The sequence below is a fragment of the Oncorhynchus tshawytscha genome, linkage group LG25 (genome assembly GCF_018296145.1).
Source record: "Oncorhynchus tshawytscha isolate Ot180627B linkage group LG25, Otsh_v2.0, whole genome shotgun sequence".
NCBI lineage: Eukaryota > Metazoa > Chordata > Actinopteri > Salmoniformes > Salmonidae > Oncorhynchus > Oncorhynchus tshawytscha.
The window spans coordinates 1,382,486-1,408,574 of record NC_056453.1 but is presented as its reverse complement, the minus strand read 5'-3'; the positions used below and the strand labels follow the sequence as shown (position 1 = coordinate 1,408,574).

Sequence of the window (26,089 nt, the reverse complement as noted above, 5' to 3'; positions counted from 1 at the left end):
GCACTTCAGCAGTTGAGACGATAATCACAGAGATGGTCCTGTAATTAATTTAGCTGCAGGCAAGATCATGGACTGAATATTATTAGCTCTGATAGTCACTGGTAATTTCAACAGCATTATGATTCTGAGCATATAGAATGAACAGTGAGACATCCTCACCATAGAGTAATAGTGGTAATTACCCAATCATAATGAGTAAATCGTATTCATAAAATAATAAAAATATGAAGTAAAAGTAAGTCACATAGAATTACATATAGAATTGATAAGATACGATGCATTTGGAAAGTATTCAGGCCCCTTGACTTTTTCTACATTTTGCTATGTTACAGCCTTATTCAAAATGTACTAAATTGTATTTTTTCATCATCAATCTACACACAATACCCTATGAGGACAAAGCGAAAATAGGTTTTTAGACATTTTTGCAAATATATAAAAAACAGAAATATTTTATTTACGTAGGTATTCAGACCCTTTGCTATGAGACTTGAAATTGAGCTCAGGTGACTCCTGTTTCCATTGATCATCCTTGAGACCTTCTCCAACTGCATTGGAGTCCACCTGTGGTAAATTCAATTGACTGGACATGATTTTGGAAGGCATACATCTATCTGTATAAGGCCCCACAGTGCATGTCAGAGAAAACAACAAGCCATGAGGTCGAAGGAATTGTCTTTAGAGCTCAGAGACAGGATTGTGCAGAGGCACAGATCTGGGGAAGGGTACCAAAACATTTCTGCAGCATTGAATGTCCCCAAGAACATAGTGGCCTCCATCATTCTTAAATGGAAGAAGTTTGCAACCACCAAGACTCTTTCTAGAGATGGCTGCCCAGCCAAATTGAGCAATCGGGGGAGAAGGGCTGTTTTTCAGCGGCAGACACTGGGAGACTAGTCAGGATTGACGGAACGATGAACAGAGAAAAGTACAGCGAGATCCTTGATGAAAACCTACTCCAGAGGGCTCGGGACCTCAGACTGGGGCAAAGGTTCACCTTCCAACATGACAATGACCCTAAGCACACAGCCAAGACAACGCAGGAGTGGCTTTGGGACAAGTCTCGGAATGTCCCTGAGTGGCCCAGCCAGAGCCCGGACTTGAACCAGATCGAACATTTCTGGAGAAACCTGAAAATAGCTGTGCAGTGACGCTCCCCATCCAACCTGACAGAGTTTGAGAGGATCTGCAGAGAAGAATGGGAGAAACTCCCCAAATGCAGGTTTGCCAAGCTTGTAAAGTCATACCCAAGAAGACTCGAGGCTGTAATCGCTGTCAAAGGTGCTCAACAAAGTACTGAGTAAAAGGTCTGAATACTTATGTAAATGTGATATTTCATGTTTTTACTTTAAATACATTTTCAATCATGTCTAAAAACCTGTTTTTGTTTGGTCGTTATGGGGTATCGTTTGTAGATTGATGAGTGGAAAAAAACATTTAATAATACATTTTAGAATAAGGCTGTTACGTAATATGTGGAAAAAGTCAAGGGGTCTGAATACTTCCGAATGCACTGTATCTATAGTCATACAGTAACATAGTTGTTATTTCGGATGCCAGAGGGATGGGATAGGTTGTGGCTGTTAATCCAGGAAGGTGAGGGTGTGGATGGCAACGCCCATTATACCAAATAGTCCTCCCCCATAACTACACTCTGTCAGGGTATACACATTTAGACAGGCATCTGACACAGGGACGCATTTTCCACTGACACTCTATAAAGTAAAATATTACCCATTCACGATGGCCGTATCCCCAAACGAGCCGACCCTGCTGGGGCCACCATAAGCCAATCTTATGCCAGTTATATTCAGTGTCACACACAACTCATAAAAACTTGTCTCTAATCCAATCTCTATCTGACCCCTGCGGTTCTGCTGCCCTCACGGCACAAATCCCATCACCATAATGCACTGTGGGTAAGGTACTGTAGGCTGAGCGAGTGGGCTGCTGTCAACATCCCCAGTGGACAGAGACCGAAACATGACCCCTTCTCTCAGGGTTAGAGGAACAGACAGAGACTGAAGGTTTAAGATTGTGACATACAGTCCATGCAGCAGCGTGCTTAAAGTAGAATGAAGAGACAACCGTGACAGGCAATCCTCCTCTGTGTCATCACTTACAATCACATGGAATTGACAGGCATTAATTCCCCTTCTGTGGGACAAATTGGCAGTGTGTGTGACTGTGAGTGGTGTGTGACTGCTCTGCACCAGGGGCTAATTGTCCCTGGCTGTCTGATCCAGCTGAGTCTCTGGGCTACGCTGCTAAATCAATTTCCCCTCTGTGGCTGAATCACGGAAATTACTGCAAAGAACCCCCCCACACACACACACGCACACACACACTGTGCAGCCGTAACTTCCTATGTGGATACTGTTCCAATGTAAACAGTCATGTGTGTCTTTAACATCATCTATCTATCACCACCTCACTGTCAATTCTCAGAATCTCAGTGCTACAGGGGAATCTCACAAATCAAACAACGTGGGTCTCCGTCTTTCCCCCATGTGGCACATCTCATACATTTCTTCAATTCAGACACATGCCGACATCTCCTTTGAACATCCCTATGTGGTAAATGACATGAGGGATTCATCTACAGCTGTGGTTGGGTTGAGGGAACCATGTGAACGTGTGTACATTGGCTTTGGAGTTGTTCACATGCATTTGACAACAAAGACACCAGTTTGAAAGCCACGCACCAACTTAGCTCCCATCTTCACCTCAGCCAGAATATCTTCCTGGTTGCTCAAACTACCACTGTTAGTTCCATCCCACATACAGCATTAACAAGCACCCAACCACTCCATGTTAATTCCCAAACACTAACGTATGACAACCACACCTAGCCTCTTGGCCAGATCAATACCTAGCTGTGTATTGGCCCTGCATGATTTAAGGAGCTATGCAATCCAATATGGCACTGCTTTACTCTGATTGGGTAAGAGTTACAGTACATTGAATAGACACACACATACACATCCTTATTGCATTGTCATCGCCAACCGCCTCATTCCTCAGGTCTAATTGGGTCTCCTATCCGGAGATCTTTTATGGATTCAGATAAATTACTAAATGAACACTGGCTGATGTCACAGAGGAGCCCTCAGAACACATTGGTGCACATTCATTTCCTGTCACACCCATTAGCCATATAACAGCCCTGTCTGGGACACATGCAGCACCAGGATCTCTGCAGAGGAGAACACCTGTTCGTCTACCCCCACAAGCAGCACACTGGCATGTTTATTTATTATTTGTATTTTTTATTTAACCAGGCAATTCAGTTAAGAACAAGTTCTTATTTACAATAACAGCCTACTCGGTCAAACCCTAACTCGGACGACGCTGGGCCAATTGTGTGCCACCCTATTGGACTCCCAATCACGGCCTGTTGTGATACAGCCTTGAATCGAACCAGGGTCTGTAGTGATACCTCTAGCACTGAGATGCAGTGCCTTAGACCACTGCACCACTCGGGAGCCCATGTGTTCCTATACAATACTGTATGTAGGCTATATTTGTCTCTAACCAGCAATTGAATGGTTTGATGTACAGTATCTTGTAATTATTCATTAAAAAGAGAAGCACATTCTTATATATTACCCAATAGAGTATTTAAGATATTCAGCATGCTGTCATAATTGTGTATTGGGGCCGTTCTTTCTCTCTTTACACAGAAGAGAGAGAGAGGCTCAGTTCAGAGTCTCAGTTGCCATGGTAACACTACTTCTCCTCCGGCGCAGCGTATGTGATGGCGCTGTCCGTTGAGGGGAGACAAGAGATGGAGGAAGAAAGAAGGATGGGAGGCCAGCGGAAGAGGCAGGGAAGAGGGTGGAGGGATCAAGAGGAAGGATGACAATAAGAAATTTGGAAAGAGGGAGAAAGCTGATTTAAAATATAGGTAGGGGAAATAGGGATTAGTCTACAGAAAGGAATGCCAAACATTAGTGTTATTCTGCTCTGTCAGGACCACACAGCTCCCTTACCAGGGGGACCAACAATCTGCTTTGTCTAGACGCCAGGCTGACAACAGGCCTTAGGCCTAGCCACACACACAGTACATCCCTCCCACTGTGGACCAACCGCTGGGAGTCATTCACTGGCACTGATAACCTGCTCCACTATTTCATCTCTTTCCTGACCAAGTGAGAACCTGCCAAGACACAGTCATCTGCAGTGGGAAGGCTGTTACAAGTGGCTGGCCAATTCTCCCCTCAAATCCCATTGAAAATCCATTCTTCTCAGTGGTCGTCAATGAATAATCACCTTTGTCCATTTCCATGCTGTAACTGCATGGTGTAGAGGAGGAACTGGTTTAGAAATGAGGGAATAAATGATCATTTCTCTCACGTGAACCCCTGCCTCCTTAATTCTCTCATTAGCACACGCAAGAACTGGGAAGGTTAAAGCTAGCTTGCCTGCTCTGCTATTTCAATGTCAGGTCATTGCAATCAAGTGAAATAATTATTTATTTAAAACCTATATCGGCATGCTGAGAGAAGAGGCGGGGAAGAGAGACGGGGAGCCAGAACACACAGTAATTGTATCACAGAGGCGATCAAAAGATAAAGCATCACTGCATAGAAAGAGAAAGAGAAAGAGACTGGAGGTACATCTGAAAGGATGACACCCCATTCCCCATCTAATGTAGTACATTTGAGCGTGATGCTTGCTGTGTGTGTGATGTGATGGTTCAGGACAGAGAGAGACCTCCCATGCCAGGTCTCAGCTCCTCTCAGAGTCAAAGTATTTACTCTCTCACACACAGCCCTAGCTCTGCCTGGCCTGCCAACCTGTTAGTCTCAAAAAACCTGACCCTAGGCTACACAGTGACTACCCACTGGGCACGGACATCCTTTCAACATCTAGTTTAGATTGACATTTGGATGAACTCAACAAAAAATGTTACCATGTCATTGGATTTAGGTAAAAAGATGGGTGAAAAAATATTAAATTCCCTTACGTTGATGATTTTGCAAATCCAATTTGTTTTCCACGTTGATTCAACATCATCACATTGAAATTACATGGAAACAATGTTGTTTCAAACCGTTTTTGCCCAGTGGGAAGGGTCTGGTTTCAAGGATGGACTCTTTTGGCATCTACATACTAACTTAACTAAAACTTTGGTTTTGAGTTGTAACGTTCTGGCATGTCTACCTTGTGATTTATTGAGAGAGTCCCCTGATTCCCCCCGTTATCGACGTAAGCAGTGATACTTCATCTATGCCAAAACAGTCCATCAGTGAAACCAGATGCTAGTCACTGTGTTTCCTAGAGTCTGGTTTTTGAGACTACCAACCTGTCACCTCACCTGATGCTAGCTCATATCCATCTCCACACACACACACACACACACAGCACCATGACTTAATTTAGAGGCATGACCACATTCATATTGATTTCTTGAAGAAGCTGTATAGCCTCAGGACTCTCAACTGTAACTAACAGTAACTCTCTATCAACTGTAACTCACAGTAACTTTCTCTATCAACTGCAACTCACAGTAACTCTATCAACTGTAACTCAGTAACTTTCTCTATCAAATGTAACTCACCGTAACTTATCAGGTGTAACTCACAGTAACTAACATTTCTCTGATCATCACACACATACTACACAGTGCATTCTAACGGACCCATTTCAACACTGATGGAATGTATTCAAACACTGCCTGAGGCATTGTTCTGAGATACAAGGTGCCGTCATGTGTGTTCTGAGCTGTTGTGCTTCCGCTGTTCCCCGGCCCAGAGCACATTCCAACTCTTACACCTCTGTGGCCCTCCCCCTCTCTCCCATCAGTAAATACTTCCTGCAACTCCTCTGAGCTCCTGCTGACGGCTGCCGACAGAGGAAAGGGGGATACCTAGTCAGTTGTACAACTGAATGCATTCAACTGAAATGTGTCTTCCACATTTAACCCAACCCCTCCTGAACCAGAAAGGTGAGGGGGGTTGCCTCCACGTCAACATCTACGTCACCGGCGACCGGGGAAAAATGGGTTCACTGCCTTGCTCAGGGGCACAACGACTGATTTTTTATCTTGTCAGCTCTGGGATTCGATCCACCAAATTTTCAGTTATTGGCCCAACACTCCTACCCGCCAGGCTACCTGCAGGCCTGGCTGCGGGCAAAGTGGCCTCATCTCTTCCTCACTAAGGAGGGAGAAATACAGTGAATACTACATCTAAAGATCTGCCTCATTAATACACATTCCTACCTGCCTGAAACACCTGTACTCAAAGGGGAACAGTAGGGATAGTAGGCCAGAGCCAATCCCACTCACGTAGCACTGTTGGCTTTAAACAGCCCCAATGATAACATACTCAGCTGGCTCTCTGTTTGGCTGGTTCAGTGAGACGTATTAATGATACCCTATTGACTACACACACACACACACACACACACACACACACACACACACACATACATACACACATACCAAATCAAAGTGGCTCATAAGGAGAATATTAATACAAAAAATGACAAAAGTACATATTTCATCACTCTGTCACAACTTCTGACCTTTATCATACTGAGTCTGTTGAATCGGTTCCAAACCAAGGCTGCCGGTCTCACTGTAATTTAGCATTAACATAAACACGTTTAGCATCTCCAAGCCTCCATGCATACAAGCCGCTGATGCACGCCTTTGGAACATCTACATTTTAAAAAGTCTAATAAATCAAATTAATATGAAAATGTATTTTAGTTTGGTACACTACATATTATGCACGGCAAAAAAACATAAAAATCACTGACACTTATGAAATGCTTGTAATTATACTTCAGTATTCCATAGTAATATCTGACAAAAATATCTAAAGACACTGAAGCAGCAAACTTTGTGGAAATTAATATTTGTGTCAATTCTCAAAACTTTTGGCCACGACTGTACTTACTACGACTAAGATACAGTGGGGCAAAAAGTATTTAGTCAACCACCAATTGTGCAAGTTCTCCCACTTGAAAAGATGAGAGAGTTCTGTAATTTTCATCATAGGTACACTTCAACTATGACAGACAAAATGAGAAGAAAAAAAATCCAGAAAATCACATTGTAGGATTTTTAATGAATTTTTTTGCAAATTATGGTGGAAAATAAGTATTTGGTCAATAAGAAAAGTTTATCTCAATACTTTGTTATATACCCTTTGTTGGCAATGACAGAGGTCAAATGTTTTCTGTAAGTCTTCACAAGGTTTTCACACACTGTTGCTGGTATTTTGGCCCATTCCTCCATGCAGATCTCCTCTAGAGCAGTGATGTTTTGGGGCTGTTGCTGGGCAACACGGACTTTCAACTCCCTCCAAAGATTTTCTATGGGGTTGAGATCTGGAGACTGGCTAGGCCACTCCAGGACCTTGAAATGCTTCTTACGAAGCCACTCCTTCGATGCCCGGGCGGTGTGTTTGGGATCATTGTCATGCTGAAAGACCCAGCCACGTTTCATCTTCAATGCCCTTGCTGATGGAAGGAGGTTTTCACTCAAAATCTCACGATACATGGCCCCATTTATTCTTTCCTTCACACGGATCAGTCGTCCTGGTCCCTTTGCAGAAAAACAGCCCCAAAGCATGATGTTTCCACCCCAATGCTTCACAGTAGGTATGGTGTTCTTTGGATGCAACTCAGCATTCTTTGTCCTCCAAACACGGCGAGTTGAGTTTTTACCAAAAAGTTATATTTTGGTTTAATCTGAACATATGACATTCTCCCAATCTTCTTCTGGATCATCCAAATGCTCTCCAGCAAACTTCAGACGGGCCTGGACATGTACTGGCTTAAGCAGGGGGACACGTCTGGCACTGCAGAATTTGAGTCCCTGGCGGCGTAGTGTGTTACTGATGGTAGGCTTTGTTACTTTGGTCCCAGCTCTCTGCAGGTCATTCACTAGGTCCCCCTGTGTGGTTCTGGGATTTTTGCTCACTGTTCTTGTGATAATTTTGACCCCACGGGGTGAGATCTTGCGTGGAGCCCCAGATCGAGGGAGATTATCAGTGGTCTTGTATGTCTTCCATTTCCTAATAATTGCTCCCACAGTTGATTTCTTCAAACCAAGCTGCTTACCTATTGCAGATTCAGTCTTCCCAGCCTGGTGCAGGTCTACAATTTTGTTTCTGGTGTCCTTTGACAGCTCTTTGGTCTTGGCCATAGTGGAGTTTGGAGTGTGACTGTTTGAGGTTGTGGACAGGTGTCTTTTATACTGATAACAAGTTCAAACAGGTGCCATTAATACAGGTAACAAGTCGAGGACAGAGGAGCCTCTTAAAGAAGAAGTTATAGGTCTGTGAGAGCCAGAAATCTTGCTTGTTTGTAGGTGACCAAATACTTATTTTCCACCATAATTTGCGAATAAATTCATAAAAAATCCTACAATGTGATTTTCTGGATTTTTTTTCTCATTTTGTCTGTAATAGTTGAAGTGTACCTATGATGTAAATTACAGGCCTCTTTCATCTTTTTAAGTGGGAGAACTTGCACAATTGGTGGCTGACTAAATACTTTTTTACCCCACTGCATGTGGTTTTCTCACCTAGCTATCTTAATTAAGATGAATGCACTGTAATTCGCTCTTAGCCTGATCAGTGATAATATGAACTGTCCATGACTGACACAGCAGACTCCGACCATCTCCGAAACATTGTCTCCTCCCAAGGAGCCACAATTGGAAGACAGGAGGAGTTACTGCATTACCTTATGGAGGGACTCCATACCTTGACAGAACGCCATGACCATGTGGTCAGTACATTGCTAGACAAATTCCACAGATTCCCAACTAGGCAGCAAGCCACAACACTAATCCCCCAGACTCTCAGCAATCCCACCACTAGCGGCACTTCTTCCTAGCCTACGCCGGTGTCCCGAGAACCTCCCTTACCTCCTCAGAGCGATACGCTGGAGATTCTAGAACCTGCCGGGCTTTTCTCTCCCGGTGCTCCCTCATCTTCGAGCTGCAGCCTTCTTCGTTCCCTCGGACCGCTTGAAGATAGCGTACTTGATAACGCTGATTTCTATGCTAATATATTGCATAATCCATGTCCTTGTGAAAGCTAATGTTGTGTGCCTACGAGGAGCTTTCCATACTGGGTCTAATATGAGCTAACATGCTCCACTAGTTGCGGAAAGGCTTGGCGCCTCTCTCTCAGACCAGAGCTGCTGCTGCTGCTGCTGTTGATAAATGGTCACCTCCAAGATGTCTTTTCCCATTTCCTTTCAACGCTAGAAGATTTAGTGAGAGACATACATCAAGGTAAAAATGGTGGGTGTCAGAAGCCTCACAGCACATTTCATCTCCTCACTGGCCGGCTTGAGTTATAGGGACATGTTTTTACTGTGTGTATCTCAAGGATCAAGGCAGATCAGGGGTCGATACACAGGAGTTATTGTGGGATTGCTGATGCACCCTTGAGCATATTGGGTCAAGCATCAGAAACGGTTGACTGGGGAATTTAGTTAAGGGATCAATGTAGCATTGACATCATTCATCACAGCAACACAACCTTAGCATATCAAAGGAAATTAGAGAGGACAGTGTTTTTCACTTGACTTTGTTTTAGTAAGATTACTTTTAAGTGGACAAAAACTTCTATTGATCAGGGTTGTTTTGTAAGGGGATGCATAAACAAAATAAAAAGATAAACTGTCTGATTTTTCTATGACAGAAATATAATTTTTTTAAATAAGTGCAGAGATGGTGCAGCGGAACTCATTTAGCCTTGATCGCCGGAATCGAAACGTTTTGTGCCAAAGTGAATGGGTACACATTTGCATAAGTGCCCCATCAGAATGACGGTGCACTATGCTCAGATTGGGAAATCTGCAGTGCAGACACATGGGTCCATTGGGACGGTTGGTGTAGGAGTGCCATCTAGGCACAAACTGACTGGCATCCTGCTGCTGCCCAGAGGCAGCTGACTCCTGCCAGTACCCCACGACACACACACCACACTGTATAGCAGAAACCTGGGGTGGGCATGCTGCATTTCCTGCTGTGTGTGGAGTAATAGAAAGTTCACAGAAGGAGAGGATAAATGGCTTGCTGGCTCAGTGGATGCTGCTGACCTAGAGCTCTCACTAGCTAGCCACAACAACACAAAGTGTCATCCCACTGGCATACCACACACCCCTGCAGCCTCTGCAAGGCGGGGGGGGGCACTTCTAACTACTTTTGAAGCACATGTTGTGGCCTAGAAACTAATATGTAACACTGTAAAGACATGTTTATTAGGAAAGCTAAAATGTTGATATTGTCCTTGAAATTGCAAAGTCATTTGTGGAATATAAGGTTTCTTCATTGTGTAAAAGCACTATTTTCCTATTAAGATGCATGAAATAGAAAATTGTACACTGTCTCTTAAAAATATCAGGTTTGTGATGAAGATGTACAAGAGATCTATCATTATTTTTTTGCAATGATCATTGATCTCCTGAAGAAGCCCCCAAAATGTTTGGATATGCTGATAAAGTTACTAGATTGTTAGCTAGCTAGCCAATGAGGTAACAAGACTGTGAACAAATGGTTAATGGCGTGGCGAGTAGTTTTAAAACATGGTTTTATGAATTTTTAATGAATGTAAAATAACTAAGTCATCATCAGGCATTGATTATTTGAATTAGCTGTGTAGTGCCAGGGCAAAAACCAAAATGTGCACACAGGGTTGGCCCAAGGACCGAGTTTGGGAAACCCCGCACTAAAATGTTGTGCCAGTAATATGGGTTAGGGCCCGTTTCAAAAAAGCATCTTCAGGCTAAGTTCATCGTTAGAACCTTTGTAGGGGCATTGTTAAATCTCACAGCTGTTTCCCAAAACCATCGTTATTAACGTTGCACTGTCTCATAGGGTGTCCCCCAGGGATCAGTGTTGGGTCCACTCCTCTTCATCATATACAGTGCCTTCGGGAAAGTATTCAGACCCCTTGACTTTTTCCACATTTTGTAAGGTTACAGCCTAATTCTCCTCATCAATCTAAACACAATATCCCATAATGACAAAGCAAATACATTTTTGCTAATTTATAAAAAATAAACAACTGAAATATTACATAAGTTTTCGGACCCATTACTCAGTACTTTGTTGAAGCACCTTAGGCAGTGATTACAGTCTTGAGTCTTCTTGGGTATAACGCTACAAGCTTCGTACACCTGTATTGGTGGAGTTTCTCCCATTCTTCTCTGGAGATCCTTTCAAGCTCTGTCAGGTTAGATGGGGAGCGTTGCTGCACAGCTATTTTCAGATCACTTTAGAGATGTTCAATCGGATTCAAGTCCAGGCTCTGGCTAGGTCACTCGAGGACATTCAGAGACTTCTCCCGAAGCCACTCCTGCGTTGTCTTGGCTGTGTGGGTCATTGTCCTGTTGGAAGGTGAACCTTCACCCCAGTCTGGGGTCCTGAGCGCTCTAGAGCAGGTGTTCATAAAGGATCTCTCTATACTTTGCTCCGTTCATCTTTGCCTCAATCCTGACTATGATGCTGCCACCAACACGATTCACCGTAGGGATGGTGCCAAGTTTCCTCCAAATGTGACGCTTCGCATTCAGGCCAAACAGTTAGTTTCAGGCCAAACCAATCTTTGTTTCATTAGACCAGAGCATCTTGTTTCTCATGGTCTGAGATCCTTTAGGTGCCTTCTGGCAAACTCCAAGCGTACTGTTATGTACCATTTACTGTGGAGCGGCTTCTTGGTGGGGTGCTGCAGAGATGGTTGTCCTTCTGGAAGGTTCTCCCCTCTCCACAGAGGAACTCTAGAGCTCTGTCAGAGTGACCATCGGGTTCTTGGTCACCTCCCTGGCCAAGGCCCTTCTCCCCCGATTTCTCAGTTTGGCTGGGTGGCCAGCTCTAGAAAGAGTCCTGATGGTTCCAAACTTCTTACATTTAAGAATGATGGATGCCACTGTGTTCTTCGGGACCTTCAATGATGCAGACAATTTTATGCTACCCTTCCCCAGATCTGTGCCTCGACACAATCCTGTCTCGGAGCTCTATGGACAATTCCTTCCACCTCATGGCTTGGATTAAACCTAAACTGTTACCCTAAACCGGGTTGATATCCTCTACCCAACCCTACCCCCTAAACCTAAACCATTACCCTAAACCAGGTTCATATCCTCTACCCAACACTACCCCTTCAACCTAAACTGTTACCCTAAACCGGATTCATATCCTCTACTCAACGTAACCCTACCCCCTAAACCGGGTTCATATCCTCTACCTAACCCTACCCCCTAAACCTAAACAGTTACCCTAAACCGGGTTCATATCCTCTAGCCAAGCCTACCCCCTGAGTCTAAACTGTTACCCTAAACCGGTTTCATATCCTCTACCCAACCAAACCAAACCCTAAACATAAACCGTCACCCTAAACCGGATTGATATCCTCTACCCAACCCTACCCCCTAAACCTAAGCCGTTACCCTAAACCAAGTTCATATCCTCTACCTAACCCTACCCCCTAAACCGTTACCCTAAACCAGGTTCATATCCTCTACCCAACCCAACCCTACCCCCTAAACCTAAACCATTACCCTAAACCGGGGTCATATCCTCTACCCAACCCTACCCCTAAACCTAAACCATTGCTCTAAACCGGGTTCATATCCTCTACCCTACCCCTAAATCTAAACTGAATTTCCTCTACCCCTAAACCATTTATCTAAACCGGGTTCATATCCTCTACCCTACCCCCCAAATCTAAACTGAATTTCCTCTACCCCCTAAACCATTTATCTAAACCGGGTTCATATCCTCTACCCTACCCCTCAATCCTCTTTTTATCTGTCCTGTTTTGTCTGGTCCTTTGACTAAAATATTACTTTGATTGATGCAATTGATTTTTATGATTTTATGTACTTCACTTGCATTTATGTAGGCCTAATTTTATTTATTTTTTATTTTTTTATTTTACCTTTATTTAACTAGGCAAGTCAGTTAATTAAGAACAAATTCTTATATTCAATGACGGCCTCTGCCTTTTTCAGGGGCAGAACGACAGATTTGTACCTTGTCAGCTCGGGGATTCGATTAATGTAAGATGTCCATGAGTACCCTGAAAGTAGTCTGCCAAATAACATGTATTATTATAACTTATTATTATAAAATGCTTGTAATTAATGCCTGCATCAGACCACTTGTAGATTAGCAAAGTGCATCCTTAGATCCTTCTCTGTAGATTAGCAAAGTGCATCCTTAGATACTTCTCTGTAGATTAGCAAAGTGCATCCTTAGATACTTCTCTGTAGATTAGCAAAGTGCATCCTTAGATACTTCTCCGTAGATTAACAAAGTGCATCCTTAGATACTTCTCTGTAGATTAGCAAAGTGCATCCTTAGATACTTCTCTGTAGATTAACAAAGTGCATCCTTAGATACTTCTCTGTAGATTAACAAAGTGCATCCTTAGATACTTCTCTGTAGATTAACAAAGTGCATCCTTAGATACTTCTCTGTAGATTAGCAAAGTGCATCCTTAGATACTTCTCCGTAGATTAACAAAGTGCATCCTTAGATACTTCTCTGTAGATTAACAAAGTGCATCCTTAGTACTTCTCTGCCATACCGTGTCACTTTATTCACAGAAGATCTCTGCTAAACATCACATGGTTTATCCATATCTCTGTGACCGCTGATAACTTCAGAACAAAGTTGACTACAAACACACAGTTGCCAATGTCGTTACAATTGATACAAAAAAGCGACGTATAAAAGGATGCTTCAAATGAATACAGAGATGACTGTATTAAAATATGAATATTAGTAGGCTGTAAGCATATTTCAATCATATTGAAATACATTTCACGTTCAATCAATCAATCAAGTTCTATTTTGCTTCTTGTAGGCTACTGTCTGTAATTTATCTCAACATATTTCATCATGTGTAGCTTAACATATGATGTGCCAAATCAGGGATTTAATGCATTTTTATTGGGTAAAATCAGGTGCCTCGATATTTGCAGTCGTTGACACACTTATCAACGACACACTTAGCGACCAGCAGTTTATTTTACACCCAAAATAAACTGCTGGCTGCACAGCTAAATATTTGGTTGCACTTTAGAGCCTTGGCCACATGGCAATATGTACAGAATTGTACAGGAAATTAGCTTCAATAATGGGAAATGTGTAGAAAAAAATGAGATTAGCTATAAAACTGAAATGTATTCTCTCTGCCCCATGGCAATATGTGTCGAATTTCAGGAAATTAGCTTTAAAACAGCAACATAGTCATGAGATTAGCTATAATTATTATCGTGAGATTAGATAAAAAAAACTTGTAAGAAGTAGCTGCGAATCGCCGTACGCCACTGAGTCATCCAGAATCCAGACAAAGTGTCACGAGGGACTAGGTGTGTGAGGTAAGAATCAGGCACAGGGAGCAGAGAGTTCCAAAGGGAGAAGTGCACTTTAATATGGCACTAAAAAGCAATGCCCAAAACACAGGGCGCGAAAAAATACGGACCAACCCAAAACACAGGGTACCCGGTCCGGAGCACGAACACACCCAACAACACAACACGTAACACAAGAATAATCCCGCACAAAACACGGGCGGGTTTATAGCCCTAAATAAGGAAGCCCATCAGGAAAACACAATTAGACACAGGTGCAACTAATAAGACAAAACAAACAGAAAAAGGAATAGGGATCGGTGGCGGCTAGTAGGCTGGTGACGACGACCGCCGAGCACCGCCCGAACAGGAAGGGGAGCCAACTCCGGCGGAAGTCGTGACACAAAGCAACAGCAGGCAACAGCAGGACAGTGGTAGTTGTTAGGTATTACTGGACTGTCGGAGCTAGAAACAAAAGCATTTCGCTGCACCTGCCATAACATCTGTGAATCTGTGTACGCAACCAATAAACTTTGATTTGTGTGTGAGTGTATGTGTGAGTGTGCCTCCCCCTATTTCTCTCCATTCAGCCCCAGCTAAGCATTTCTCAGAATACCCAGGGAGAGCAGTCAACACACCAAATATATTTTGGCACAGTTCCACATCACATTCCCTGATCACAACATTATAGAAGGTATACACTGAGTATTCATGGGTTGCATGTTTTGTCACAATATTGTTTTGAATGTTCGTTTTGTATTGATGCCCAACTGAGCATTCTACGCAATGCATCGTTAATGAGTGCTGATGAAGATGTCATCTAAAGTGCATTACAGTGACTTGGAAATACAATGCCCTTCAAAAGGAGGCAAATCATTTGTAGGAAAACCTTTTGTTATCATTTTTATGTCACTAGATTGACTTTAGATACCGTATAACGTTAGCAAGTTAGCTAAGATTGAGGGGAGGTCAACATTAGCATTGCTATATATTTTTGACTACTTGTCACTTCGTATTTCCAGGCACTATAATGTAATTTAAACTAAACCATTGTTAGCCTCCATCCAGAATGGCTGGGCTTATCACAATATTAGTGCACCACTATTGTGCCACCGGTAGAAAGCGGAGAGCGTTCATAACAATGGCATGACGAGACTGAGTGACGGAGGTACAACCTATGAATACCAAACATTAGGAACACCTTCCTAATATTGAGTTGCATGGCACACCTGCACAATTCAGGTCTCAATAGGCTCAAGGCTTAAAAATCCTTCTTTAACTTGTCTCCTTCCCTTCATCTACACTGATTGAAGTGGATTTAACAGGTGAACTCAATAGGGGATCATAGCTTTCACCTGGATTCACCTGGTCAGTCTATGTCATGGAAAAAGCATGTTTTGTATACTCAGTGTATATGGCATACCGATCTACAGCCATTCTTCCATCAGCATGCAAAATACTGCAGGGTGCTGTGGGTGAGGAGCTTCATGCTGGCTGACATAACCAGAGCACAGTGGGAAGGCAAGCAGATGGAAGGAGAAGAGAAGAGAGGAGGACAGAGGAGGGGAGGAGCCTCTATGGCAGGGGAGGAGCCTCTATGGCAGGGGAGAGAGCGCTCAACTATTCTTTGCAACAAATCACAAGATTATCACAAGATTATCCCTATGAGCCTGAAGCACTAACCACACACACACACACTCACTCACTCAGTCTCTCTCTCTCAAACACACATATACACACACACACACACCGCTCACTCACACATAGACACGTACAACACACACACACAGCCCATTTAGAGCATGTTGCCCTAGTGCTCGGGCAGGCAGGCCGAGAGTGGCACAGGGCCATGCCATATGGGTTTCTTTGTGTGGGGGGCTGTAGAGGGGTGGCACATAGCCAGCAGTACAGGGAGAAAGAGCTGGTCTCTGGGCTGAGGAAGAAACCAACCTGTCCATTTGACTAATTAAAAACTCTGTGATCCTGGACGGATGGATGTGTCCTAAGATCTCATACCCTCATTCACTGAGTGTACAACAGATTTATCAGAAGAGTCCGATCCAACCGTGTGAGAGCAATTGTACTAGTCTGCATGTTGTACAAATGGTGCTTCTCTGTGGTGGGTGTGACCTTGACTGCAGATGAGGACAGTGAGACTGGGCCTGGGTGGAAGGAGGTGTGGTGCTGCTGGTTAAGCTGGTTAAGCTTGGTGCCCTTTGCGATCTGATAGGGCTGGAATAATGAGCAGTTAGCTATCTGTTGACGGCTCCATTACAGCAAGCAGCTGATAGAGGCACATCTCTGCAGCTGCACCGCATTGCACTACCGCAAATAATAACAGTGAAGCTCTTTGGGGTGACATTGTAATTATCATGTGCTGGTGTTAAGGCTGCACACCAGAGCCACTTGACAATGAGAAATCATCAGTACATCAGGAACTAAAACCAGCCATCTCATGCTTAGCATTTATATTACCTTTGTGTTGGCAAGTTTATCAGCAGGGGACACAAGGCAGCGGCTACAAGGCAAGCATGCATGCACAGACACACACTAGAGTCGTTTGCTCACATGCACACATAAATACACACACATACAGAAACCCACAAAGATATGAACAGAGACCCAAAACTTTTAAAATGTAGAGTAGGGTTCAAGTTGAATTATCTCTGAGCTCTGAAATCTATTTCACCCTAAGGAATCATTCATGACCAAACCAGATCAGTTATAGAGTATGTTATAGTCTTACATCTGAGGCACCATTCCAACAGGGTGTAAAAGTCATAACCCAGGAGAAGCAGCTGAATCTAATCAGACATAATACATGGTACATGCTCGGTTCCACCAGAAACAAAGTATATTAACTTCAGACCTGGGGATCATTGATTGAAACACATCCAGATAAATGCTCACTCGTTGTAATAGAAATAACAGGGAAGGTTTGGCAGTTGTTGTTTTTTCCTGGAGGAGATTTGCAGCGCAACACTGTTTTTTCTATCAATCTCTCACTTTCACAAAGTGTGCCCCACTCCTCTCACCTATCTCTTACTCCTGAAGAAACCTGGTTAGCCAATCTCTGCAGCCCCCAGCACTATGTGACATCTGTGATGCAATCTGTTAGTGGAATCAAGCGTTTATGACACAAGCTCACTGCCACAGAGACGAGTCGGAGGGAAGGAGCCACACACACACACACGCACACACAGATCAAATCAAATGTTATTCGTCACATACACGTGATTAGCAGATGTTAATGCAAGATGCCGTCTTGATGTAATACATGTATCACTAGCCACTTTAAACAATACCACTTTTATATGTTTACATGCCCTACATTACTCATCTCATATGTATATACTGTACTCGATGCCATCTACTGCATCTTGCCTATGCCGTTCTGCACCATCACTCATTCATATACACTGCTCAAAAAAATAAAGGGAACACTTAAACAACACAATGTAACTCCAAGTCAATCACACTTCTGTGAAATCAAACTGTCCACTAAGGAAGCAACACTGATTGACAATAAAGTGCACATGCTGTTGTGCAAATGGAATAGACAACAGGTGGAAATTATAGGCAATTAGCAAGACACCCCCAATAAAGGAGTGGTTCTGCAGGTGATAACCACAGACCACTTCCCAGTTCCTATGCTTCCTGGCTGATGTTTTGGTCACTTTTGAATGCTGGCGGTGCTTTCACTCTAGTGGTAGCATGAGACGGAGTCTACAACCCATACAACGGGCTCAGGTAGTGCAGCTCATCCAGGATGGCACATCAATGCGAGCTGTGGCAAGAAGGTTTGCTGTGTCTGTCAGCGTAGTGTCCAGAGCATGGAGGCGCTACCAGGAGACAGGCCAGTACATCAGGAGATGTGGAGGAGGCCGTAGGAGGGCAACAACCCAGCAGCAGGACCGCTACTTCTGCCTTTGTGCAAGGAGGAGCAGGAGGAGCACTGCCAGAGCCCTGCAAAATGACCTCCAGCAGGCCACAAATGTGCATGTCTGCTCAAACGGTCAGAAACAGACTCCATGAGGGTGGTATGAGGGCCCGACGTCCACAGGTGGGGGTTGTGCTTACAGCCCAACACCGTGCAGGACATTTGGCATTTGCCAGAGAACACCAAGATTGGCAAATTCGCCACTGGCGCCCTGTGCTCTTCACAGATGAAAGCAGGTTCACACTGAGCACATGTGACAGACGTGACAGAGTCTGGAGACGCCGTGGAGAACGTTCTGCTGCCTGCAACATCCTCCAGCATGACCGGTTTGGCGGTGGGTCAGTCATGGTGTGGGGTGGCATTTCTTTGGGGGGCCGCACAGCCCTCCATGTGCTCGCCAGAGGTAGTCTGACTGCCATTAGGTACCGAGATGAGATCCTTAGACCCCTTGTGAGACCATATGCTGGTGCTTTTGGCCCTGGGTTCCTCCTAATGCAAGACAATGCTAGACCTCATGTGGCTGGAGTGTGTCAGCAGTTCCTGCAAGAGGAAGGCATTGATGCTATGGACTGGCCCGCCCGTTCCCCACATCTGGGACATCATGTCTCGCTCCATCCACCAACGATGAGATCCTCAGACCCCTTGTGAGACCATATGCTGGTGCGGTTGGCCCTGGGTTCCTCCTAATGCAAGACAATGCTAGACCTCATGTGGCTGGAGTGTGTCAGCAGTTCCTGCAAGAGGAAGGCATTGATGCTATGGACTGGCCCGCCCGTTCCCCAGACCTGAATCCAATTGAGCACATCTGGGACATCATGTCTCGCTCCATCCACCAACGTCATGTTGCACCACAGACTGTCCAGGAGTTGGCGGATGCTTTAGTCCAGGTCTGGGAGGAGATCCCTCAGGAGACCATCCGCCACCTCATCAGGAGCATGCCCAGGCATTGTAGGGAGGTCATACAGGCACGTGGAGGCCACACACACTACTGAGCCTCATTTTGACTTGTTTTAAGGACATTACATTAAAGTTGGATCAGCCTGTAGTGTGGTATTCCACTTTAATTTTGAGTGTGACTCCAAATCCAGACCTCCATGGGTTGATAAATTTGATTTCCATTGATCATTTTTGTGTGATTTTGTTGTCAGCACATTCAACTATGTAAAGAAAAAAGTATTTAATAAGAATATTTCATTCATTCAGATCTAGGATGTGTTATTTTAGTGTTCCCTTTATTTTTTTGAGCAGTGTATTTTTATGTACATATTCTTCATCCCTTTACACTTGTGTGTATAAGGTGCTTGTTGTGAAATTGTTAGGTTAGATTACTCATTGGTTATTACTGCATTGTCTGAATGTACATATGAGATGAGTAATGTAGGGTATGTAAACATTATATTAAGTGGCATTGTTTAAAGTGGCTAGTGATACATTTTTTACATACATTTTTCCATTATTAAAGTGGCTGGAGTTGCGTCAGTATGTTGGCAGCAGCCACTCAATGTTAGTGGTGGCTGTTTAACAGTCTGATGGCCTTGAGATAGAAGCTGTTTTTCAGTCTCTCGGTCCCAGCTTTGATGCACCTGTACTGACCTCGCCTTCTGGATAATAGCGGGGTGAACAGGCAGTGGCTCGGGTGGTTGTTGTCCTTGATGATCTTTATGGCCTTCCTGTGACATCGGGTGGTGTAGGTGTCCTGGAGTGCAGGTAGTTTGCCCCCGGTGATGCGTTGTGCAGACCTCACTACCCTCTGGAGAGCCTTATGGTTGTGGGCAGTATATATAGATGTGAGAATATGTGAGAATATGAAAATGTTCTTTAAATGTAACGGACTAACTTAGTTCCAAGTGGCCATCAAATTATACTGTATAGATCACTCATGTCATACTGTACAAAGCCATGCAAATTTATGAGGAATCATGCTGGATCAAGTCTTTGTTTTTCACAGCTAACAGGCATACTTACATCCAGGGAGGAACTGTACTAGACATGACTACTGAGGCTCAGAGACAAAGAGCCTAGTGAGGGAAAAGGCCCAAAGAAAGAAGACTGTAACAAATATCTTTACAACGCTTAGTATTTCCCTCTGTTTGTTCATCATTGGCTTTTCCTAGCCTGGTACTGTAACTTGTGCTTTAGCCAACTCCACTGCTCCATCATTTTGTATTGTCAGTCATAACAACACATGACAAACGAGTTGGCTGAAGAACATTCAGATCTGTGCTCAACCAGGCCAGGCTTTGCCTGCTATTGTGGTCACACTGAAGGCTACACTTCTGTGGTAAAGCATTTCCAAAGCTTTTACATGTTGATTGTCCACTGCCAGAGCTTCATAGAGGCCCATGCAGTCCACACTGTGTATGAGTCCTATGAGTCCAATAGTAAATTGCGTTGTGGCTCATGGATACTCATGACGTTGTTATTATAACACAGTGGATGCCTGTCTCTGTGACTGATGTCTTACCTCCTCTGTGTTTAACTGTGTTAAAGATGCAGTCTGGGTTCTCAAGCACTTACAAATTCGGAACATATCATACAAATTGCAACAACAACAAAAATACAAAATGTGCAGGACGTAACATGTCATACGAAACGGGTGACATAGTACACAATTGTGCACAATTTTCAGGGTATGGTTTTGGCTTGTGAGTGAAATGATACAAAAGCTGTGGAGCATCACTTTAAGTTCTTGACTGCAAAAGAAGCTGGAGCAATTTCACAGCTTAGCTCTGGTTGTTATCCAACGACTCCTCTGCTTACTATTGCACGCTCATGTGGCATGCTTGTGACCTCTGCGCAGGTTGAAGCTCACATGAATAATCACAGCCATTGGGCTTCTCATTACTGCGGCATGCTGGGAGCTCAGAGGAAACAGCAGGTGAAAACAAGGTCAGCAGCACTTGACTCCTCCTCTTTGTCTCAGGGCTATGGTAATGTTACAGAAGGGTGTATTGTGCAAGCTATAGCTAACTTTCTTAAATCCCATTCTAGTCCCTATATAGTGCACTACACTTGACTCAGTGGAGGCTGCTGAGGGGAGGACGGCTCATAATAATGTCTGGAATGGAGTGGAATGGGTGAAATGGAGTAAATGGAATAGTATCAAACACATGAAAACCATGTTTTTGATACCATTCCATTCACTCCATTCCAGCCATGGTTATGAGCCGTCCTCCCCTCAGCAGCCTCCACTGACTTGACTCCTTCTATCTGTCTCAGAGCTATGGTAAAGTTGCAGAAGGGCAACCTAACTCAAAGTTCCTGTTTCAAATCACACTCTCACTACAAAGGTCACAGTCTATTACCTATATAGTGCCCTACTTAGTCATTGCATGCGTTCTCATTCCATTGATGTGACTAGAGGAAACACAGGGAACAGAATTGTTTTGTCTGGTTAGTCATTCTGTGCCTGTTATTATTGCAAGGGTTCTATGTGAAAACATATATACAGAATGTTATTGATTATCTCAATGTTTTCATTGTCTTCCTTACTTCGTTAAAGAGCAACTTCCCCTAAAAAGCAACTAATCCCTTTGAAAACTGCCTATATGAGTCAGAAACGTTTATTCTTGTGTCAAAATTGACCTCAACGTGTAAATAGGATAATTTTGATCATAAAGTCTCGTCTAAAATGGAATTTAGAACCTCACAACGAGTAAACAATGGTTGGGTTTGGATTACAATTATGTCAACAAATCATACCCACTCCACGTGCAAATCGCCCCTCCAACCACTTCGCTTTCCTTCTTTGAGGGGACTCGATTCATCTGGCCCTGGCACCTGGGGTAGGCGTGTTTTGCTTGCATTTGTTTTGGAATCGGGCTGCCTCCCGGGCGTGAGCCAGGTGCTCCGTTCAAAGCCCACGACGAAATCGGCTCAAAACAAAAGTGACGTAAATGTTTAATTTTTTTACATTTTTATTTCACCTTTATTTAACCAGGTAGGCCAGTTGAGAAGAAGTTTTCATTTACAACTGCGACCTTGCCAAGATAAACCAAAGCAGTGCGACAAAATCAACAACACAGAGTTACACATAAACAAAGGTACAATCAATAACAAATTAGAATATATATATATATATATATATATATATATATATATATATATATATATATATATATATACGTACAATGTGTGCAAATGTAGAAGAGTAGGGAGGTAAGGCAATAAATAGGCCATAGAGGCAAAATAATTACAATTTAGCATTAACACTGGAGTGATAGATGTGCAGATGAGGATGTGCAAGTAGAGATACTGGGGTACAAAAGCGCAAGAAGATAAATAACAGTATGGGGATAAGGTAGTTGGGTGTGCTATTTACAGATTGGCTGTGTACAGGTACACTGATCGGTAAACTGCTCTGACAGCTGATCCTTAAAGTTAGAGGAGGGAGATATAAGTCTCCAGTTTCAGTGATTTTTGTAATTCATTCCTGTCATTGGCAGCAGAGAACTGGAAGGAAAGGTGGCCAAAGAGCTGTTGGCTTTGGGGATGACCAGTGAAATAGGTACAGCTAACGTTATTGCTGGTTATGTAGGTAGCTATCTTTTGATAAAGCGAGGCAGGCTAACTAACATTTGAGCTAACGTTAGCATAGCTAGCTAGCTAGATAACTTAACTAGCTATAGCTACATCATTACAACTTAGTTAGGTTGTAGCTCATATAAGTTTGTGTATTGTTTAGATATTGTGTATTGTTTACATACTGCTGGTTATGTAAAGTTATCATTTGATAATACTACCAAGGCAGGCTAGCTATCTAGCTACAGGCTAGCTAATATTAGCCTACAAGTCAGATTTGCAAATTAGTTCGTAGGTCATTCGAGTGTATTGTCTAGGGCGAAACAAAATAATGGATGCAGTTATGATGTTATCTAACTCATGTCTGAGTCAGAAAATACAGTGAAATAGGAGCAACAAACTGTAACGGCGTCACCAGCCTGAATCTAATCCAATCTAATAATTACCCTACATTATTCATCTCATATGCATACGTAGATACTGTACTCTATATCATCGACTGCATCCTTATGTAATACATGTATCACTAGCCACTTTAACTATGCCACTTGGTTTACATACTCATCTCATATGTATATACTGTACTCGATATCATCTACTGTATCTTACCTATGCTGCTCTGTACCATCACTCATTCATATATCCTTATGTACATATTCTTTATCCCCTTACACTGTGTATAAGACAGTAGTTTTGGAATTGTTAGTTAGATTACTTGTTCGTTATTACTGCATTGTCGGAACTAGAAGCACAAGCATTTCGCTACACTCGCATTAACATCTGCTAACCATGTGTATGTGACAAATAAAATTTGATTTGATTTGATCTGGAGGTACAATCAGTCTACATCTGTAAAGCATATAATTAGGGTGTCCACCAGAGCCACAAAGTCTAAATTAACTATATCGTAAAAAATATATAAAAACAAAAATGTCCTTTTTGGTCTAAAGGTTTAAGGTTAGTAACCCTTGAAATCACATTTTAAGAAGAGAAATTGTAGAAATAGGCAGCCTGTATGACTTTGTGGCTGTGGTAACTAGTGACAACCTGGATTTAGCTTGACCCGAGTTACTGCCCTTATGACACAGACAGCTTCATCAACAACGGTAATGTGTGTTGTGTGAAAAGTTGCACAAAAAATTCCCGTTTTGATAAACTAGTAGGTTAATTACCAAGCCAAGCAGATACACGTAGTAGTCATTTTGGTTCAGATTTGCAGTATCAAAAAGCTTTGTCTTTTCTTTATAACAAAATGCAATTTACCACTTGGCTATAAATGAAACAGAGAGGACACTTGAATCAAGTTGGTGACATTTTTGAGTTGTCCCAATTTACCTCATATAGCCTAGCCTGGTGACACCAGCCTGATTGCTGAGTTTACCTATTTCACTTCACACATCATGATATCTGAAGTGAAATAGAAAGGTGAATGCAGTGACCAGGTTGGTTCCACCATGCTAATCATAACTACCATTGATAATGTAATCAGTGCTCTGAGTGTGTGTTTGTGTGTGACCAACCAGTATCTTTGATGAGGGACCAGGAGACGATCTAAGCTGCCATGCCCATCAATGGGGCTCTGGCAAAGACCTTACCTCCAGCCTCACCTCTAGCCTGCTCACCAATGGTCGTCGATGGGGAGACCAGAATTGAGTAGGTTTAGTCTGACCTGTTCAAACTTCAACATAGTATATGTTTGTTTGTCAGATATCACCTATCCTAACTGCCATTGGTAATAGAACAGTGACCATGTGTGTATGTGTTCACAGATGCATCTATGGAGCCAGCACTTGCAGACTTGCAAGATGATGTGATGGAGTCCTGACCGACAGACAAACTTGATACTGACGTCTGTGAATAGAGAGACCTGGCACAAGGCATAAAAATTTGACTAGACACAACTTTCACTTGTATTGTCTTTTTTTATTATTGAATTGAATGCTATCAGTCAATACTGGGACGGAGAAATCCTGTGTATTCTGCACCAGGATCAGGGAACTACTGTTGTATACCGGACAGGAAGGTATGACCACTCTAACATGTTTGCCAAGGTAGCCCCATTTCCACCAGAAAAAATGCCAATAGGCACAGTATTTGTATTGGCTGGGAATGACAATGAAATGTGAAATGTGCACATGTATCTACATGGACCTGTTACTACATTTGAAAGTTATCAAAACACGTAGTTTAAAATATCAACATAAATTCAGCCATTCCATTTTTCTCATATTACTCTGTAGGTTACTGACCTATTCAAAGCTTCCTCCGGCATATCACCATACATCTATCTGCCTGTAGTTATTGAACTCAACCTGCAGGAGGTTTGTTTGTTGTGATTGAGTGGGGGAAAAGGTTCTGACAGATGGGTGTTTCTTGGTGGTGGCAAGGACACACTCAACAAACACACACATCAAACCACACCCCCAACTCCCGTTTGGCTTCGGTCATAGCCGCCAGCATTTCTTGAGGAGCAATCCAAAAAATTTGGCCTAATCAGCCGGTGCTGTTCCCCTTTAAGCAACTGTAATTAAACTGCAAGAGCTTGTGAGTCTTTTTTTGAATGGTTAAATTAAGTTCAGACATCAAGGTTAATATAGATATGTGTTTTTATATTCGTTTTTATTTCTATTAGTTTGAAGATTTTTATTTGAAATTCAGTTTAGTTTCAGTTAGTTTTCAGATCCCCTTGACTATTTTTTAAACTGTAGTAGTGGGTTAACTTCAGAAGCAAGCAGGAGCGCTTAATCACGAGGCTAAACTCCCCTGCAGCAAAGTCTTGCATCATGCTCTTCTCAGTAGGCGGATTTGAGCTGATCACTTTTGTTAAGTTGGTGACTAACACCTTTCAAAGTTTGTTGCATTCTGGGGATAAAAACTGACCGACTTGGGAGGCTCTATTGTCAACCAATTTTGTGTTTTTGTTTGACGCACGCGAACGTGACCAGAGACATGAATGAAACAGGAACAAATTTGCTGTGATTTATGTGTGCAGTAGATATATGCAAATACATGTGATATTTGAGGCTCTCTCTCACTAATTGATTGTACAATGTGTACAGACACAATATTATATTTTGATTTCTGTTAGTGCGTGTGTTATATGGGGGTTGGAGACATGTTTATTTCGACATTATAATTTATTTATTTTTATAAACAATGGCAAAACTGCCATGTTGAACTGAGCCTTGCTGTTGGAAAACCACATTAGTGGTCGCAGATGCACCTCCCCGACTCCACTCCTCAACTTTCGTCTAGTCGGTTTCTTTAGCCTTACCACTCAAACGCTCCCAATATCTG

The 26,089-nt window shown here is 42.9% G+C and overlaps 2 protein-coding genes and 1 long non-coding RNA gene across 15 annotated transcripts in view; 2 read left to right on the top strand and 1 right to left on the bottom strand.

Moving 5' to 3' along the window:
• ccdc186 (coiled-coil domain-containing protein 186) overlaps positions 1-26,089 on the top strand; it is a 1,196,038-nt gene that overhangs the window by 721,379 nt on the left and 448,570 nt on the right. The window lies entirely within an intron of this gene.
• LOC112220408 (band 4.1-like protein 1) overlaps positions 1-26,089 on the bottom strand; it is a 166,959-nt gene that overhangs the window by 92,946 nt on the left and 47,924 nt on the right. The window lies entirely within an intron of this gene.
• On the top strand, positions 22,255-24,693 carry LOC112220477. Of its 2 annotated transcripts, none has more exons than XR_006079902.1 (3): positions 22,255-22,314; positions 24,316-24,445; positions 24,562-24,693. It is a non-coding gene; the product is annotated as an uncharacterized LOC112220477 (long non-coding RNA). The 2 variants fall into 2 exon arrangements; XR_002948880.2 differs by lacking the exon at positions 22,255-22,314 and adding an exon at positions 22,717-22,778.